Source organism: Hemitrygon akajei, chromosome 3 (assembly GCF_048418815.1).
Source record: "Hemitrygon akajei chromosome 3, sHemAka1.3, whole genome shotgun sequence".
Taxonomy (NCBI): domain Eukaryota; kingdom Metazoa; phylum Chordata; class Chondrichthyes; order Myliobatiformes; family Dasyatidae; genus Hemitrygon; species Hemitrygon akajei.
The window spans coordinates 121,653,024-121,673,116 of record NC_133126.1 but is presented as its reverse complement, the minus strand read 5'-3'; the positions used below and the strand labels follow the sequence as shown (position 1 = coordinate 121,673,116).

At 39.0% G+C, this 20,093-nt stretch overlaps 1 pseudogene; it reads right to left on the bottom strand.

Moving 5' to 3' along the window:
• Positions 1-139: 139 nt before the first annotated feature.
• LOC140724572 (uncharacterized) lies at positions 140-12,173 on the bottom strand (annotated as a pseudogene).
• Positions 12,174-20,093: the final 7,920 nt, after the last annotated feature.

Genomic DNA, 20,093 nt, shown 5'->3' with positions numbered 1-20,093 from the left:
GCCGGATTAGTGAAGGCTGAACTGAATGTTTGTGTTATATACACTTGGAGTATTTTGTGCTGTTTTGGGCTCCTTATCTTTGGAAGGATGTGCTGAAACTGGAGAGCATTCAAAGAGGTTAATGAAAATGATTCCAGGATTAAACGACTTTGTCATATGAACAGTGTTTGATGGCTCTGGGCCCGTATTCACAGAAGTTTAAAGAATGAGGGGTGACCTAATTGAAACCCATCGAATGGTGAAAGACCTTGATGGAGTGGATGTGAAAAGCATGTTTCTGATGGTGGAATTATTTAAGTATTTAAGACCAGAGGGTACAGCCTCAAAATCGACAGGTGTCCTTTTAGAATGGAGATCAGGAGGAAGTTCTTTAGCCAGAGAGTGGCAAATCTGTGGAAGCTGTTGCTGGATTGAATTAAGTTTTTGTTTGTAATTGGACAATGCAACTAGAAAAAAATGTTCAATTAATGATCCACTTCCAGCAGCAACTTTTTTTTTTAAATAAAATCGCTGATATTCATAAAGTTCCAGACATGGGCACCATACATAGTTGAGAAGGTCCATTTTATATCCTCCTTTCTCCATTTTCAGAATATGATTGGGTAGAATTGATTTGTGATCTATTAAGAGATGCTGCTGCACTTCCTCCCAGTGAAGGAGTTTGGTTTCTCAGTATTGCACCACTCTTTCAGCACATGGGTGAGCAGTTTAGGACCTTGTTGACCCCAAAGATGTCCAGTGTAGTTGGCAACAAAATCTTCCATGCAATTCCACAACAAGGATAGTGATTGTGATGGAAACCTATTGCCACTTTACTGACCAGTTTTATGCTCTGTGGACAGGTGAAGCTATCAAATCGCATTGCCTTCAGTGATAATGTCTGTGCCCAGGCAGATGACCCCGTATTTCCAGTTAACCTGCAGCCACCAGCAAGCACATGGGTCCAATACATCTCTATTTCTGGATTTATCTGCCATATAAAGAGCAAAGTAAACTTTAATTCATTATATTAATTTCCATTTTTGACAGATCTTTTCTCCTGTCCTACACACAAAATGCTGGAGGAACTCAGCAGGCCAGGCAACATCCATAGAAAGGAGTAAACAGTCGATGTTTTGGGTCTCGGCCTGAAACATCAACTGTTCACTCTTTTCCATAGAAGCTGGGTTCTTCCAGCATTTTGTGTGTATTACTTTGATTTCCAGCATCTGCATATTTTCTCTTGTTTCTGCTTCTCCAATCCTTATGCCTCTTCCTGAAACTAAAGTTCATTTTTCATTTTTCAATCCCTTTTATTGATTTCCAAATAAAGAATATACAAATCGGAAGAGGAGTTTTACAAGTAGATAATATAAAAGACATAAACAGCAACAGTAAAAACAAAAAGTATATAATATCAAAATCAAATAAAATATTATGCTGTTATATATACAATGGTCAAAAAAAGTACAACTCCTCATAACAATCATAAAAAAAGATTGGAAATTTTATTGATAAGAAAAAAAGACCCCACTAATTAAACTGAAACAAAAAACAAAAAAAAAGAAAGAAAAAAAAGAAAGAAAAAGAAAAAAGATTGGGCAGTCCAATTGAGGATAAAATTAGAAAAAACAGAAAGAAAAAAAACACATCCTTCCAGTCATCTCTGAACCTTCATGGATAAGGATTTTCCCCAAAGAGAATAAATAAAAATAAATAAATAAAAATAAATTAAATCATGTGAAAATATTGAATAAAAGGTCGCAAGATTTGTTCAAAATTAAAGGATGTATCAAATGTCCGGCTTCTAATTTTCTCCAAGCTTAGACATGGCATAATGGAGGAGAGCCAATAGAAAACAGTAGGTGGGTTAGATTCTTTCTAATGTAGCAAAATAGCTCTCCTAGCCAGTAAAGTTGAAAAAGCTATCACATGTTGGGTGGAAGCAGACACTTTGCTTGCTTCCTCTGGAATAATCCCAAAAATTGTTGTATGTGGATTAGGTTGAACATCCATATCTATAAACTTTAGATAATATTCCAAACACTACCCTCCAAAAATTATGTAAACTTACACATGACCAAAACATATGAGTTAGAGTAGCCATTTCTGCATTACATCTGTCACAAATAGGGCTTATATTCGGAAAAATATGCGCCAATTTATCTTTGGACATATAGGCCCTATGTACCATCTTAAACTGAATTAAGATATGGCATGCGCAGATAGATGAATTATTGACTAAATAATAAATTTTACTCCATTGATTATCTGAAAGTGAATGTTGAAGTTCTACTTCCCAGATGTGTTGAACCCTATCATTAGGCGACATGCGAGCATTCATTAACTGTTTATAAATGATAGCTATCATTTTTGAAAAGGTTTAAACTGAAAAATAACATAAGCCAAATTTAAAGAGCAGGCCGAGGGGTAATTCAGTAAAAAATCACGCAAGAAATTCCTAACCTGTAAATACCTGAAAAAATGTGTATTCGAGATATCATATTTATCCATTAACTGTGAAAAAGACATTAAACAGTCTTGTAAAAACAAATCTAAAAAAGTTTTTATTCCCTTAATTTTCCATGTTAAAAAAGCCTTATCCAAAGTTGATGGTTTAAAAAAGAAATTAGAATAAATATTATTGGAAAGTAAAAAATCATTTAATTCAAAAAATCTACAAAATTGAAACCAAATTTTTAAAGTATGTTTAACAATAGGGTTAAGAGCTTGTCTACCTATTCTGGAGAGCGAAAACAGAAGAGGAGCTCCTAATAAAGAAGCTAATGAAAACCCCAGTACTGAATTTTCCTCCAGCTGTAACCATGAAGGGCGATCTTGGTCATCTATATCATAAATCCAAAAAGTAATATAGCGAATATTAATTGCCCAATAATAAAATTTAAAGTTTGGTAAAGCCGGTCCTCCATCTTTTTTTGATTTTTGCAATAAAAGTTTATTCAATCTAGAGCTTTTATTATTCCAAACATAAGATAAAATCAAAGAATCTATTTTATCAAAAAATGTTTTTGAAACAAAAGAGGGAACTGCTTGAAATATATATAAAAATTTTGGTAGAATAACCATTTTTATAGCATTTATTTGATCTATCAATGACAGCGACATAGGTGACCATTTAGAAAACGCTTGTTGAGTATATTCAACTAAAGGGAAGAAATTATACCTATATAGGTCTTTAAATTTTTTTGTAATTTTGATACCAAGGTAAGTAAAATGGTTTTTGACAATATTAAAAGGTATTTGATCATAATAATCAGAATAATTAATAGGAAATAATTCACTTTTATGTAAATTAAGTTTACATCCAGAGAAAGTACCAAATTCCATAAATATAGATAACATAGAAGGAATAGATTTCTTAGGATTTGAAATGTAAACTAATAAATCATCCGCGTATAACGAAATTTTATGTAATTTATCCCCTCTCCTAATACCCTACACAAAATTAGAATCCCTAATAGCAATAGCAAATGGTTCTAAAGCCAAATTAAATAATAAAGGGCTAAGGGGACAGCCCTGTCGGGTACCTCTATATAATCTAAAATAAGGAGACTTTTGGTTATTAGTGAGAACCGCAGCTACCGGGGCATGATAAATCAATTTAATCCAGGAAATAAATCCTGGACCAAAATTGAACCTCTTCAAAACCTGAAATAGATAAAGCCACTCCACCCTATCAAAGGCTTTCTCTGCATCCAAAGATACAATACATTCAGATTCTTTGGCTGAGGAGGAATAAATTATATATAATAATCTTCAAATATTAAAATGTGAATACCTATTTTTAATAAATCCTGTTTGATCATTTGAGATAACATTAGGCAAGATAGTTTCAAGCCTATTTGCTAGAATCTTAGAGAGAATTTTAAAATCTGCATTCAGTAAAGAAATCGGTCTATAGGATACACATTCCAGTGGGTCTTTTCCTTTTTTCGGAATCAATGAAATTAGTGCTTCATAAAAAGTTTTAGGAAGGTTCCCAGAGGATGTAGGGTCGGTAAACGTTTGATGAAGATGTGGTATAAGCATTTAATGAAAGGTCTTGTAAAATTCTACCGTATAACCATCAGGTCCTGGAGCTTTACCTAATTGCATAGCGGATATAGCTTTGGCTATCTCCTCGTTTAATAGGTGCATCTAACATATCAGCATCTTGAATCGAAATTTGGGGTATGTTTAACCTTTGCAAAAAATTATTCATAGTCATAGTACTATCAGAGAATTCAGATTTATAAAGATTAGAATAAAAGCCCATAAATATCTTATTAATTTCATAAGGATCTAAAGTTTCTGCTCTATCTGGTCGGCGAATTTTTAAAATCTGTCTTCTGACCATTCCAGCCTTTAACTGACCCGCTAAAAGTTTAGCAGATTTTTCCCCATGTATATTAAATAAACTTTTAGATTTAAAAATTTGCTGTTCAATGGGAAAGGTCAGAAGTAAATCATACTGTGATTGAAGTTCGATCCTTTCTTTATATAGGTCTTCAGAAGGTTTAACTGAATACGCTTTATCTATCTGTTTAATTTTATTATTAAGCACTGACAATTCCGCTTTAGTTTTCTTTCTCAAGGCTGCTGAATATGAGATTATCTGTCCCCTAAGAAAAGATTTCAAGGTGTCCCATATAACCAGATTTGACATTCTTTCAGTTGTATTAAATTCAAAAAATATAGAAATTTGCTCCTTGATCAAATTAACAAAAGCTGGATCCTGTAACAATACGGGGTTCAATCTCCACTGTGACATTTTCAAAAATCTATCCTAAAGCTTAAGGGTTAACTTTAAAGGCGCGTGATCTGAAAGCGCAATGATGTCATACGCACATTCAACAACGGAGTTTAACAGACGTGTATCTAAAAAAAAGTAATCAATTCGAGAATATTTATGATGGACATGTGAGAAAAAAAGAGAAATCTTTTTTGGGGTGTTGGGGTGTTTATATCTCCAAATATCGACAAGGCCATATTCTAATAAAAAAAGTTAATACAAGTTGCCGCTTTATTTGGAAGCGACGGATTGGTTGATGACCTGTCAATCGACGGATTAAACAACAATTAAAGTCACCACCCATGATCAGCTTATAGTCATTGAGATTAGGTAACTCTGAAAAAAGTTTCTTAAAAAAATCAGAATTATCTACATTAGGTGCGTATACACACACCAGAGCTACCTTTTGCTCGCATAATAAACCAGTAACAATTAAATATCTTCCAATCAAATCAGTAGTAGTATTAAGGTGTACAAAAGGGGTTTTGGGGCTAAGAAATATAGAAACGCCTCTTATTTTACTATCCAACAGCAAGTGAAATAAAGGCCCTTTCCAGAAGCGGAAAAACCTGTCCTCATCCTGTTTTCGTATATTATTTTCTTGCGCAAAAATAATATCAACATTAAGTGTTTTTAATTTCATAAAAATCTTTTTACGCTTAATGGGATGATTGAAACCGTTCCAATTCCAAGATATTATATTAATTTTATCAACATCTATGTTTAAAATTGAGTTTAATATTATACAGAAGAAATGTTACGCAAGTACAGATTAAACCAAAAGGCGCGGGTACAACCAGAAGCAGTGACGCATTTACGAAAGAGAAATCCATCAAAAGAACTGCCCAATCAAGAAAACAACCTACTCTAATAGACCCCTCCCCCCGCCCAATAGATAGAAAGGAAGGAACCAATAGGCGGGTCCCATGCTAACTAATAACCTTTGACCCTGTTCTCCAACTTGCAGCTCCGTATAATAAAAAAAGCAAAAATCCCACGGAAAATAGCCATAATAAAAGGCACAAACAGAATTCAACTAGTATAATGTTATGTCTAACGTTAATAAAAACAATCAAAAATGGCCATCTTAGAATCAGCTAAAGTAGCTTAAACATATATTCAAAAGGAGGAATAAATCCGGGCAAATAATGTTATAAACAATATTCTTTCTCTCGAAAAAGAAAAGTAAATGAGTATATTATATACATATATATACACACACACACACATATATATACATACATACATATACACATACATACACACATATATACACACACACACACATATATATATTTAACAGACCTTAAACTATAAGTATTGAAGCAAATAAAAGAAATAAGGTTAATACACAACAGGTCCTACATGGACCACTAAAGTACAATACTATAAAGGTTCCCTGCAAGACAGTTATATATGTACTAATTATTAATAAGATAAAGAAAAAATTAAATCGACCACGTCCCATACCAGAGAATGAAAAAGTATAACATGTACTTAACTCAAAAGCTCCTTAAACAACTCATACAACAGATACTTCAAAATTGCCTATTGAGTAATCGGAGTAACTTTAATATTTTATTCAGTAGGCTTAACTTTAAGGTTTTTAATATACTCCCATCCCTCCTGAGGAGAGTAGATTCTCAATGATTGAGATTTTTCAGGAAAAATTATCAGCTTTGCTGGAAAGCAAAGGGAGGGATTTGAATCTAATTTATACATTTCACTCATAACTTCTCGATATTTCTTCCTTTCGGCAAAGATTTCGGGTGGATAATCTTCGACTATACCAATTTGTGTTGAATTGAAGAATAATTTCCGTTTCTTTCTGGCTTCTCGAATAATAGCTTCTTTAGTCGTATAATAATGCAAAGAAAGTACAACTGCTCGAGGACGTAATTCGGCTGAACGCCGAGAGAATGGAATTCTGTGAGCTCTGTCGATTAAGGGGCTAGTTTCGAGGGTCTCATTGAAAAGTGAGTACAGCATCTCTGAAAACAATTTTAACAGATCGCCAGCTTCAGTATACGCAGATTCCTCCGACGCCCTCTACTATCTAAATCATCCATTCTTTTCTTCGTTTTAGTTCCGAGGTAATTTAATTAATTTTCTTTTCCATTGAAGATATCTTCATTCCTTGATCTTTAATAGTTTGCTTGAATAGATCATGCTCAGTCTCGATTCGGGTTGTAGTCTGCTGAAGTGTTTGAAGTTGAGAATCCAAGTTTTCCAGAGAGTCATGAATCGTAGAAATAGCTTTTTCGAGCTTCGCGTTTGAACCGGCCAGCTTATCAATTTTAATATTAAGCGATCCGAATTCCGACTTCATGTCTTGTATTGAAGAAAATATTCCTGCTAGTGTAACAGGTTCCTCCATTTTCTTGGTTTGTTCCGTTTGCTCCATTTCGGGGAAAGTCTTGCCGCTACGCAATTCAATACCAGAACGACTTTTTTCGACCATTGTAATTAAGTTGTGAATCCTTCAGTAGAAATAATAAATCCTTCAGTAGAAGTAGTAAATAGTCAAAACTAAAAGGGATCTGTTAGTGGGATATAAAATATATTAAAAGAGAGAGCGAGCCGCTAGGAATGCGACTACTCCATATGCTACAAGGTGGAGAATCCCCGAAACTAAAGTTCCTTCGGCAGGTGATCGATCCCAGTTTGCAGTGACTGCAGCCATCACACAAAGTCACTCTAATCAGCAATCTAAGGGAGGTGAAATGTCACTCCCTCACAATCCCACACTGTAGAACGCTCCTTCCAGAGAATACTATAGTAATCATTAGACTTTCCCTCAATCCATATTATTCTGACAGCCCCACTTATTAGGAACATCTCTAACCTCTTTTTCTGTGTTCACCAGGAGAGAGTCAAAGTTGTACAGATAGAGGTAAGCCTGTTAGAACCTCCAACTCTGCAGGTGGGCTCCGCAACAGGTTTGACGATTGCACTTGTGAATAGGCACGTTCCAGCTAGTTACTGTTTCATTATTGTAATAGTTAACTCTCTTCTTTACGTTGTACTCTTGTTGAGACAAACAAAAGCACAGTAACATTATGCTCACTGCTTACCATCTTTCTTGTCTGGGAAAGTGAACTACCATTTCCACTGATGCTGGAATGCAGTGGTATTCATTTACTATTGCTTTCAGCTGTGGTGTTGACAGTTTACTTTCAGTTTGAGAGTTTCAGTTAGCTGCCCTGTTGGCCTAACAATTCTACAACAATTCTCATTAAAGTCAGTGAACTGTTGACCCACTTCAGTTTCTCTTTCTCTGCCCTTGGGCCATATCTAAACACTCTGACAGCAGGTCACAACCAGACAAAAGGAACTCAGTATAGAGAGGACAGCTGAAGTTGACTCTGAGATTCATTGGCCAGGTAGTGGGAAAGTTACAGGCAATTGAATGAGTTCTGTGAAAATTTACTGAAGCAATGTGATGGATAATCTCAGTTTAAAGAGCCCAGACTCAGCTGGAGGAACAAATGTAATCACTGGCAGCAACTGTTCAGCAGCTCACCACAGACATAATGAGTCAGATGTCTGCAATTTGCCTTCTTGTGGTGGACAGCCCGTGTCAGCAGACTGTTACAAATCAGCAACAGTGAATATATAATTGAGGCAGGTATTTTTATAACAAATAAAACATTTATTAAACACAGTAAAAACCCACAAGTAAACAAATGACTAATGTAACCGGAAGTCAGCTGCAATACGGCAGCTCGAACAGTTCTTAAAGCAGTAATGCGAAAGTCCAAAATGATTTCACAGTCTGTTAAAGGAGAGACTTAAAATGATGTAAATTCTCTTTCGTGGAGTTACTGCTGATTCCAGCCGAAGTATGTTATTCCCCGGAGGATTTACGATCGAAGGAAAGAAAACGGCTTAAAGGCACTGACCTTTCTTTGGTGAAACTTTACCGAACCCTCTATTTTTCTGGCAGAACAGGAGTTATCATGGGCATAGCTGACGAATTCCTTCCGAATGAGGATCAAACAAGGTCGAACCTGCTTTACTGTCGAAATCAACTTTCCTCGATCTTTAACTTCCCGAACTTCAAATCTTCTCTCTCCAATGACTGGACTGGCAGTAATATGGCCAAACTGCCGGCAATAACCTTTAAGACTTAAAACAGAAAGTAAAACTCCACTCTTAAATGAAACTGCATCATAACATCGGAATACACAGCAGCGTGGAGTCAGTGGCAAATTCAGCCACGAACTGCCCGCGTCACAGGGTGGGGTTCTCCTTTTATTCCCGGTTGAAAAAACTATCACATGACCTCTCACTGGTGGGAAAATGACATCACTCCCCCATCACAAGACCATTACCTTATGTCCAGCATAACTTCAATTACATCATGGTCCCGTGACAGGTACAAGACACCCACGGGTACATAACAGGACAGCCATTAATGTTCTCACCAACACACTTCTGCAGTCTCCAGCCATGTCAGTCCCACTCCCAGAATCTCACAATCCTCCTTTCCTGCTGCCCTGACAATCTCAGCCACTAATTCTGCCTTTCCCTCATCTGGACCAGGACCAACTCCGATGTCCCACGTCCATACTAGAACAAAGTGTTCCTCCACCAGGCAGGTAGTCTGGTGACCTCAGCAGCTGTAGGAATATCAAAACCCATCACTTGTGGTTACACCCCACAAATTCTACCACTTATTTCCACACGGGGCAATTTATCATGGCTAACTAACCAAAGAACATACAAGCTTTGGGGAATGTGGAAGAAAATGGAGCACCGAAGGAGATTCACAAATTCACAGTAAGAGTATGCAGACTCTGCACAAAGTACATTCATTGGAATTGTGAGACAGCAGCGGTTATAGTTGTGATCTCAACTTCTCCCTCCACATCTGCTGTTTAACTTGCAGGGCATTTCCAGTAACAATTGTGGATTGTTCATCAACACTAAACATACCTTTACATCCACTCACCCCCTCTCTGCTTTCTGCATTGATCACTCCCTCTGTAATTCCCATGTCCATTCATCCCTTCCCACTAATTTCCCTCCTGACACTTACCCAAGTGCTACACCTGCCTATTTGCCTCCTCCCTCAGCTCCATTCAGGGCCTCAAAAATCCTTCCAGGTGAGTCAACAATTCACTTGTAAATCTTCTGGGGTCATCTATTGCATCGGGAGCTCCCAGCTTTGAGCAAAGCTAAAAACATTTAATTATGGGACATGCAGGATTTCCCACTCCCTGTCTGTTTATCCAACTTCCTTACCAGGTTTCATGCACCCTCTTCTACCTACTTTAAACCATGCAATAGGACGACCAACAGCTGGTGCTATTAAAGACAGCACTATTCATTCACCACATGTCCTATCATTTCAAAAGTTAATTCCACATCCTCTGGCGGGTTACCACTATCATGGTATAATTCTGAACTAAGAGCCCACTGGACTAGGACTTTAGTGCCCCCCTCTACTGTACTCTATTCTGCTGGGGTTTGTAAATTCCTTCCATTAAGAGAAATATACTGAAATTAACTGCTGCTGTTACTCAATACCATGGTGATGCATTATTCTGAGATGAGAAACTCACTAAAGCACCTATCTCTCTGTTCGATAGGCTCACTCTGGTACTTCCTTCATCCCATATCCTCAATAACCATGCGGCCAGAGACTCCCCAGACTATTCTCCAAACTCACTAATTTTTTCGCAGAGAACTCCTTTATCTCTGTTGTCTCAAAGGGACCATTACACCACCCCACATATTGCTGATCCTCCACCCCTCCCCCTACTGAGAGGAAGAAGCCACGGTCCCATGCTCCACATGGCAGGTGTGGGAGCACACGATAACTGGCCTGGCCATTACTCTTTCAGGAATGCATGGGAGAGCATGATCATTTTGAAAGGGAGTTCCAGAACTTCACTCTATCTGCTCTTCCCCATCCTCACCTTCTAGCCAGAAATCCCCATCCCCAGCCCCAGAATAGGATCGTCACCCTGCCTCATTAAAGATCAAACCTTAACAAGGTCAAACTGCCAACCAGCTTGGCATGCAGTGTCTAAGTGTTGTAGCTTCATTAGCTGACAAGCTATCTCTATGTTCTTAGCCTCTAACTTTGCAGCTTAAGTCTGGGCCATCAACATTGATGAGGTCCTTGACCTCATTCTTTAGAGATGTTCTCATTTTATACTGGTGCCTTATAATCCCTGTAAGGAGCCAGAGAGCATCCCGCTGCTATCCTTCCTCCTGAGAAAACCCAATGATTAAAATATGGGAAGAATGTGATGTCCCATTTCAACCCTGGCAAAATCTAACTGTTCTGACCAATCCACCTGCATTCCATTACCCATCAGTAAGTTAGCGAGACTTCCAAAGCCTGCATTATTACCTGTCCACCCTGGGACTCTGTGTCTCTCATATGGGAGGGTCTTCTCTTTTGAATAGCCTTTTAAAGAAATGCATTTCTGTTCAAAGAATGTAGCATTGAATCAGGTCTGCGGGACTGGCAGGACAGAAAACACTGACTGAAATAAGTATATTAATCATTTATTTCTAAGCAGTGAAACTTTGACCAAACATTCATGTTCCCCCAAGTTACAGAAATTACAAAGCTGTGTATTCAACAAACATACTTAGTTAAAAGTGCACGCAGAGCACATCTTCCCAATGGTTACGTGCACCTCTTGCCTTAAACAAAGGAGAAGAGAGCAAGCCTGTCCCACGTGCTAATTTATATCTGAGAGATTTGAAACTTGACACCAGGTGGCCAACCAATGGGAAATGCAGCAGCTGTTTCTAAACCATCCAATCATGGTGGAAGCAGCTTTTGACAAAGGGAATAAGCCACGCCCCACAGGAGAGTAGCCTCCAACCTAATGGCGTGAATTTTGATTTCTCCTTCGGGTAACAAAAAATTCCCTCTTTCCCTTCTTCTATTCCCTTCTGTGGCCTTTCCTCTTCTTGCCTGCCTATCACTTCCCCTCTTCCTTCCCTTTTTCCAATTGTCCACTCTCCTCTCCTATTAGATTCCTTTTTCTCCAGCCATTTACCTTTCCTACCCACTGGCCTTACCTGTAACCTTCCCCTCCCCGACCCTTTTTACTCTGGCATCTTCCCCGTTCCTTTTCAGTCCTGAAAAGGGGTCTTGGCCTGAAACATCGACAGATTATTCATTTCCGTAGATATAGCCTGACCCACTGAGTTTCTCAGCATTTTACATGCGTTGCTTTGGATTTCTAGCATCTGCAGACTTTCTCGTGTTTATAATTATGAATTTTGTCTTACCAGTCCAGTGTTGTGTTTCCCTTTCCTGTCCCCATTCATCTCATCATTTTTGCCCTCGTTCAGCCTGAACATTTGCAAATACCAAACCCTCACCACTGGGACCATCTATGTCGTTCCATTCTCGATCTCCACCAGAACACATTTCCGCACTCCTCCTTATTCCCTACAATTTCAAACATTTCTCGTTCCCACATTTCTCTCTTCTAATGATGGTTACCCACTGGAATCAGCAATTTGTGATCTCTCCACAGATAAAATGCAAACAAACCAGGCACCAGGTTTAACTGACATATCAACGCTGGCTTCTTCTGTGATCCAGGTGTGACCTAGAACAGAGAGAAAAATGAATACCTCATGGAATTTGCCACAGGATCTACCAGTGGCTCAAACTGGGCAGTACAACAGTGAAAACAAAGTACAATCTTTTCAAGCAAAGTTTGTTTTCAGGGTCAAATTCAGTTTTCATTCTTGTTTAATGTAAATCACAACAATATGCTGTGAACATTTTTAACTGCATGATTTTTTAATATATATTACTCTTTGTCAACACATAACAGCTTTATTTCAGGGCTCTTGAACATTCAAATTTCTTCAATACTTCTGCATGTAGCACTGTGAAGTCAGGTTGGACGAGTTGTACTTTTCTACAGATTTGAAAGAAAGCTCAGGTGTGACAAATAAAATACATTTTCCTGAAATGACGAGAAAACCATCACATAACCACAGAGGAGGCACAATAGGAAAAGAGGTCAAGGGAAGGCATGGTCTCTCATTTTCTGATGAGGCCCCTTTCAGCCTTTGTGACTCAGAAGCGAGCTCAACAATGTCAGATACGGATCTGCTTTAGCACTGACGCCAATGATGTTCTCATTCCTGGAAATGGAGAAGTATGGAACAGGGATTATGTTATTTTACTATCTCCAGCTATTGGCCTGCAAATCACAAATAAATTCTCCAGTGAAACTCCTCCTTTCTCAACTGTCTTCCTTGGTTGCGTGCAGTTCAACCTGAAGCTCAGGTGAGAGTGTGAGCTGCTTCCTCGATTTATTTGAAATTCCGGCGACAATATAATGTGGCCACAATGTCTGGCAGAACAACACAGAACACAATAAAACAGGACATACCAAGCAAGAAAGCAACAACAGAGAAAACAAGCCCATTTCCTCTCTCGCAGCCAACCACGTATACAGACGGCCCTCGCAGCTCTAAGACAAACCTCCTGCCTCCACTCTCCAGGCTTCAACATTACACAGACAAAGGAATTCAAATACCCCTAAACAACCATTTTATTTCACTCTATGAAAGGCATTTATATTGTTCAAGCACTTGTACTTTCCTTCTCTTCCTGCTACTTTCACTAACCTATTTCACTTAAGCAGTTTTAACGAAGGATGCTAGACCTGAAACATTATCTGTTTCTCTTTCCAAAGCTGATGCTTGACCTGGTGAGTTTTCCAGTACTTTTTATTCTTTTATTTAATGCTGTGCACATTTTCTGTTTTCCTCTCAAGGACCTGATGGGATTTCCCCAGTTTATTGAAGGAGGCAAGAGATGAGATTACTGAGACCTTTCTTTTTAAATCTTTTTATTGATTTTAAACAAACATAAATGAAACATGAATACAAAGAGCTTGAGAGTACATAATTAATAGGTTAAGGTATAAATACAAATAGATGATAATCCATATATAATAACCTCCCAAACTCAGTGGTTACAAAAAATGGAGAAAATAAAAACCTCCCAAAAAATGAAAAACCTAACCAACATGGGCCAATGCATTATATCAATTATACACAGTAGCGTCAATAACTCCACACCTCCATCCAAATAATTAAGGATGATAAAAGTAAGGTTTAGGAAAAGTCAGTTTAGCTCATATGAAAACGTTGACTAAATGGTCTCCAAGTTTCTTCAAATTTAACTGAAGGGTCAAAGACAACACTTCTAATTTTTTCTAAACTCAAACAAGAAATCGTTTGAGAAAACCACTGAAATATAGTTGGAGGATTAATTTCTTTCCAGTTCAATAGGATAGATCTTCTAGCCATTAATGTAACAAATGCAATCATCCGCCTGGCTGAGGGGGATAAACAACTATTATCCACCATTGGTAAACCGAAAATTGCAGTAATGGGATGCAGTTGCAATTTGATATTCAGAATTGTTGAAATAATACCAAAATATCTTTCCAATAATTTTGCAAACAGGGGCACTGAGACCTTGATTGGTATCTTCATGTTGTCTCTAGCCACAGGCAAAGTCCCAGAGGACTGGCAAGTGGCTAATTTTGTGCAGCTAATTAAGGAGGGATCAAAGGAAAATCCTGGGAACTATGGGCTGGTGAGTCTCAAGTCAGTTGTAGTTAAGTTGCTGGAGAAAATTCTTAGGGATAGGAAATGTGAGCATTTGGAAACACAATGTCTAATTAGAGAGAGCCAGCATGGCTTGGTGCAGGGAAGGTCATGTCTTACCAACTTGATAGAGATTTTTGTCCAGGTGTTGAGTTAGATTAATGAGAGTGGTCAGTGGATGTTGTCTACCACCCCTCCAGTCTCCGTTTCCAGCACAAATATCTCTGTAAAGTCTGCCATCTCCAACGGGCCCACCTAGCACATCCTTCCCTTCCCACCTACTGCCACTTTGTTTTCTGTAGGGATTGCTCCCTGCATGATTCTCTTGTCCATTTGACCCTCTCCACTGATCTCTTTCCTCGCACTTATCCTTGCAACCAGACCAGGTTCTACACCTACCCCTACACAACCTCCCTTACTACCATTCAAGACCCCAAACAGTCCTTCCAGGTGAGGCGACACTTCACCTGTGAGTCTGTTGGGGTCATCTACTGTATCCGGTGCTCCCAGTGTGGCCTCCTGTACATCAGTAAGAACTGACGTAGATGCGGCAGAGACGGAGGAATTGAAATAAGGGGAAGGCATTTTTTACCAGTAACTGGGTGGGAAGAGGTATAGTCCAGGTACTCTGAGAGTCAGTGAGTTTATAATAACCGTCAGTAAATAAGCTGTCTCCAGAGACAGAGTTAGAGAGATCGAGAAAGGGGACGGAGGTGACAGAAATAGACTAGGTAAACTTGAGGGCAGGATGGAAGTTAGAGACAAGGTTGATGAAGTCAACAAGCTCCGCATGGGTGCAGGAAGCAGCACCAAAGCAGTTGTCAATGTAGCATGGGGAGTGATGCCGTGGTACCTTTGAGAATGAGGGACTGAATGGCCTTTTCCTGTAATTAGTTATGATCTTATGTTGAATGAACTATTCTCTGAAAGGAATACACTTTAAGTGCACCTGGGTGAAATCTGATGGAAAAGCAGAAAATACTGGAAATAACCAACAGGTTAGGTAGCATCTGTGTGCAAAGGGAAATGATTTACTATGTTTCATGTTGATGAACTTTTGTCTGAACTGGGATAAATTAGAATTGAAACAGTTGTAGAGAAAGTGGAGAGGGAAATGAACGGCAAAAAGAACAAGACAAAATGAAGCGTTATTTTGATAAACAAGCTTGTGAAAGGAATTTACAAATAGGAGATAAGGTGCTTGTTTTATTTCTGATATTGACAAACATATTTGCAGCGAAATACCATGGACCATACTGGATAATCTCTAAAATTAATGATTCAAATTATGTTGTCAACAAACCTGATCATCGCAAATGAACACAGGTGGTGCATATAAATATGCTAAAGCCTTAGTTTGACAAGCAGGCACCAGCTATCAATTATCCTATCAATTATAGGAAAGATGTCAACAAAATAGGGAGAGTACAGAGGAGATTTGCTAGAATGTTACCTGGGTTTCAGCACCTAAGTTACAGGGAAAGGTTGAACAAGTTAGGTCTTTATTCTTTGGAGTGTAGAAGGTTGAGGGGGGACTTGATAGAGGTATTTAAAATTATGAGGGAGATAGAGTTGACGTGGATAGGCTTTTTCCATTGAGAGTAGGGGAGATTCAAACAAGAGGACATATAACATATAACAATCACAGCATGGAAACAGGTCATCTCGGCCCTCCTAGTCTGTGCCGAACTCTTAATCTCACCTAGTCCCACCTACCCGCACTCAGCCCATAACCCTCCACTCCTTTCCTGTCCATATACCTATCCAATTTTACCTTAAATGACACAACTGAACTGGCCTCTACTACTTCTACAGGAAGCTCATTCCACACAGCTATCACTCTCTGAGTTGTTATGATCCCAGCCCCCTCCTTCCTGAGAATCGCAAGATCGCTATTAATTTGGGTCTGGGACCCAGGAAATGAGAGAGAATCCTCAGAAAGACAACGCAACGGATTTTGACCATTGTTTCTTGGAGACACCTTTGTGGATTGTGACCCTATGCTACGTGCCAGCCATCAGGGCTACGTGGACACCCTTGGGCAATGTGGGGTGGGGATTGTATCACCCCACCTTGATTGACATCTACAACTCTGCAAGTCAAGGTAAAAGGGGGCTGCAGGAGGCAGTCCCCTAGCGACACACCAGAAGGAGACACCATCGCTCATCGCTTCCGTGATAACGGGAAGCTATTCGGAAGCAACATGTGATTCGTTTCCCCTTGCCTGGGGAACGGGTGGCTGATAACACCGAAAAGGACTTTGAACTAACAACGGGGAACCCACGTTCCCGATTCAACGGTTTGCGTCCAAAAGACTGGCAAGTTTCTTTTCTCACCAAAAATCTCTCTCTCTCCAACAAGTGAAACCCAGCGGTCCCCAAACGGCTAAAAGCCTGCATGAACTCGAAAGACTTTTATATTTCCATCGGACAATATTTTTACCCCTAGACAAAACGATAGAGCTACTTCTTATTGATGATTATCACTATACCCGCGCTTTAGATTGAGGATTGATGACGTATATTATCTGAATGTTGTATTAACCCTACTTTTGTGCCCCTTTATAAATAAAAACGTTTAAAAATAGTACCATCAGACTTCAACGGACCTCTATCTTTGCTGGTAAGTGACCCAGTTACAGGGTTCGTAACAGAGTAAAGAAATACCCCCTCGTGTTTCCCTTAAACTTTTGCCCCCTAACTCTCAAATCATGTCCTCTCATTTGAATCTCCCCTACTCTCAATGGAAACAGCCTATTCACGTCAACTCTATCTATCCCTCTCAAAATTTTAAATACCTCGATCAAATCCCCCCTCAACCTTCTATGCTCCAATGAATAGAGACCTAACTTGTTCAACCTTTCTCTGTAACTTAAGTGCTGAAACTCAGGTAACATCCTAGTAAATCGTCTCTGCACTCTCTCTAATTTATTGATATCTTTCCTATAATTCGGTGACCAGAACTGTACACAATATTCCAAATTTGGCCTTACCAATGCCTTGTACAATTTTAACATTACATCCCAACTTCTGTACTCAATGCTCTGATTTATAAAGGCCAGTGTTCCAAAGGCCTTATCTACATGAGACTCCACCTTCAGGGAACTATGCACTGTTATTCCTAGATCTCTCTGTTCCACTGCATTCCTCAATGCCCTACCATTTACCCTGTATGTTCTATTTGGATTATTCCTGCCAAAATGTAGAACTTCACACTTCTCAGCATTAAACTCCAACTGCCAACGTTCAGCCCATTCTTCTAACCGGCATAAATCTCCCTGCAAGCTTTGAAAACCCACCTCATTATCCACAACACCTCCTACCTTAGTATCATTGGCATACTTACTAATCCAATTTACCACCCCATCATCCAGATCATTTATGTATATTACAAACAACATTGGGCCCAAAACAGATCCCTGAGGCACCCTGCTAGTCACCGGCCTCCATCCCAATAAATAATTATCCACCACTACTCTCTGGCATCTTCCATCTAGCCACTGTTGAATCCATTTTATTACTCCAGCATTAATACCTAATGACTGAACCTTCTTAACTAACCTTCCATGTGGAACTTTGTCAAAGGCCTTGCTGAAGTCCATATAGACTACATCCACTGCCTTACCCTCATCAACATTCCTCATAACTTCTTCAAAAAATTCAATAAGGTTTGTCAAACATGACCTTCCACGCACAAATCCATGCTGGCTACTCCTAATCAGATCCTGTCTATCCAGATAATTATAAATACTATCTCTAAGAATACTTTCCATTAATTTACCCACCACTGATGTCAAACTGATAGGTCTATAATTGCTAGGCTTACTTCTAGAACCCTTTTTAAACAATGGAACCATATGAGCAATATGCCAATCCTCTGGCACAATCCCCGTTTCTAATGACATCTGAAAGATTTCCGTCAGAGCTCCTGCTATCTCTACACAAACTTCCCTCAAGGTCCTGGGGAATATCCTGTCAGGACCCGGAGATTTATCCACTTTTAAATTTCTTAAAAGCGCCAGTACTTCCACCTCTTTAATTGTCATAGGTTCCATAACTTCCTTACTTGTTTCTCACACCTTACACAATTCAATATCCTTCTCCTTAGTGAATACCGAAGAGATCATTCAAAATCTCTCCCATCTCCCTTGGCTCCACACATAGCTGACCACCCTGATTCTCTAAGGGACCAATTTTATCCCACACTATCCTCTTGCTTTTAATATAACTGTAGAAACCTTTTGGATTTACTTCCACCTTATTTGCCAAACCAAACTCATATCTTCTTTTAGCTTTTCTAATCTCTTTCTTAAGATTCCTTTTACATTCTTTATATTCCTCGAGCAATTCCTTTACTCCATGCTGCCTATATCTATTGTAGACATCCCTCTTTTTCCGAACCAAGTTTCTAATATCCCTTGAAAACCATGGCGCTTTCAAACCTTTAAGCTTTCCTTTCAACCTAACAGGAACATAAAGATTCTGTACCCTCATAATTTCACCCTTAAATGACCTCCATTTCTCTATTACATCCTTCCCATAAAACAACTTGACCCAATCCACTCTCTCTAAATCCCTTCGCATCTCCTCAAAGTTAGCCTTTCTCCAATCAAAAATCTCAACTCTAGGTCCAGTCCTGTCCTTCTCCATAATTATATTGAAGCTAATGCTATTGTGATCACTGGTCCCGAAGTGCTCCCCAACACATACATCTGTCAGCTGACCTATCGCATTCCCTAACAGGAGATCCAACACTGCCCCATCTCTAGTCGGTACTTCTATGTATTGAGTTGAAACATAGTTGAGAGTTAAGGGGCAAAAGTTTAGGGGTAACACGGAGGAGAACTTCTTTACTCAGTGAGTGGTAGCTGTGTGGAATGAGCTTCCAGTAGAAGTGGTAGAGGCAGGTTCGATGTTGTCATTTAAAATAAAAAAAATTAGATAGGTATATGGACAGGAAAGGAATGGAGGATTATGGGCTGAGTGCAGGTCGGTGGGACTAGGTGAGAGTAAGCATTCGGCACGGACTAGAAGGGCCGAGATGGCCCATTTCCGTGCTGTAATTGTTCTATGGTTATATGGTTATTTCTGGTAATATACTTTGGAAAAAAACAGCTATGAAAACTATGAACTATTATTCAATTAGTTATAATTTTTATTGGACATTTTCTATGGAAACTGCTGGAGATGCTTTTTTATGTAAGCAGACAGCTACTTTACCCCCTCCACCCAGAGAGTAGTGGTGGATAACTGTTTGTCAGGTTGGAGGCCGGTGACTAGTGGTGTGCCTCAGGGATCTGTACTGGGTCCAATGTTGTTTGTCATAAACATTAATGATCTGGATGATGGGGTGGTAAATTGGATTAGTAAGTATGCAGATGATACTAAGATAGGTGGCATTGTCGATAATGAAGTAGGTTTTCAAAGCTTGCAGAGAGATTTAGGCCAGTTAGAAGAGTGGGCTGTAAGATGGCAGATGGAGTTTAATGCTGATAAGTGTGAGGTTGGGACATTTTGGTAGGAATAATCAAAATAGGACATACATGGTAAATGGTAGGGCATTGAGGAATGCAGTAGAACAGAGTGATCTAGGAATAATGGTGCATAGTTCCCTGAAGGTGGAATCTCATGTGGATAGGGTGGTGAAGAAAGCTTTTGGTATGCTGTCCTTTATAAACCAGAGCATTGAGTATAGGAGTTGGGATGTAATG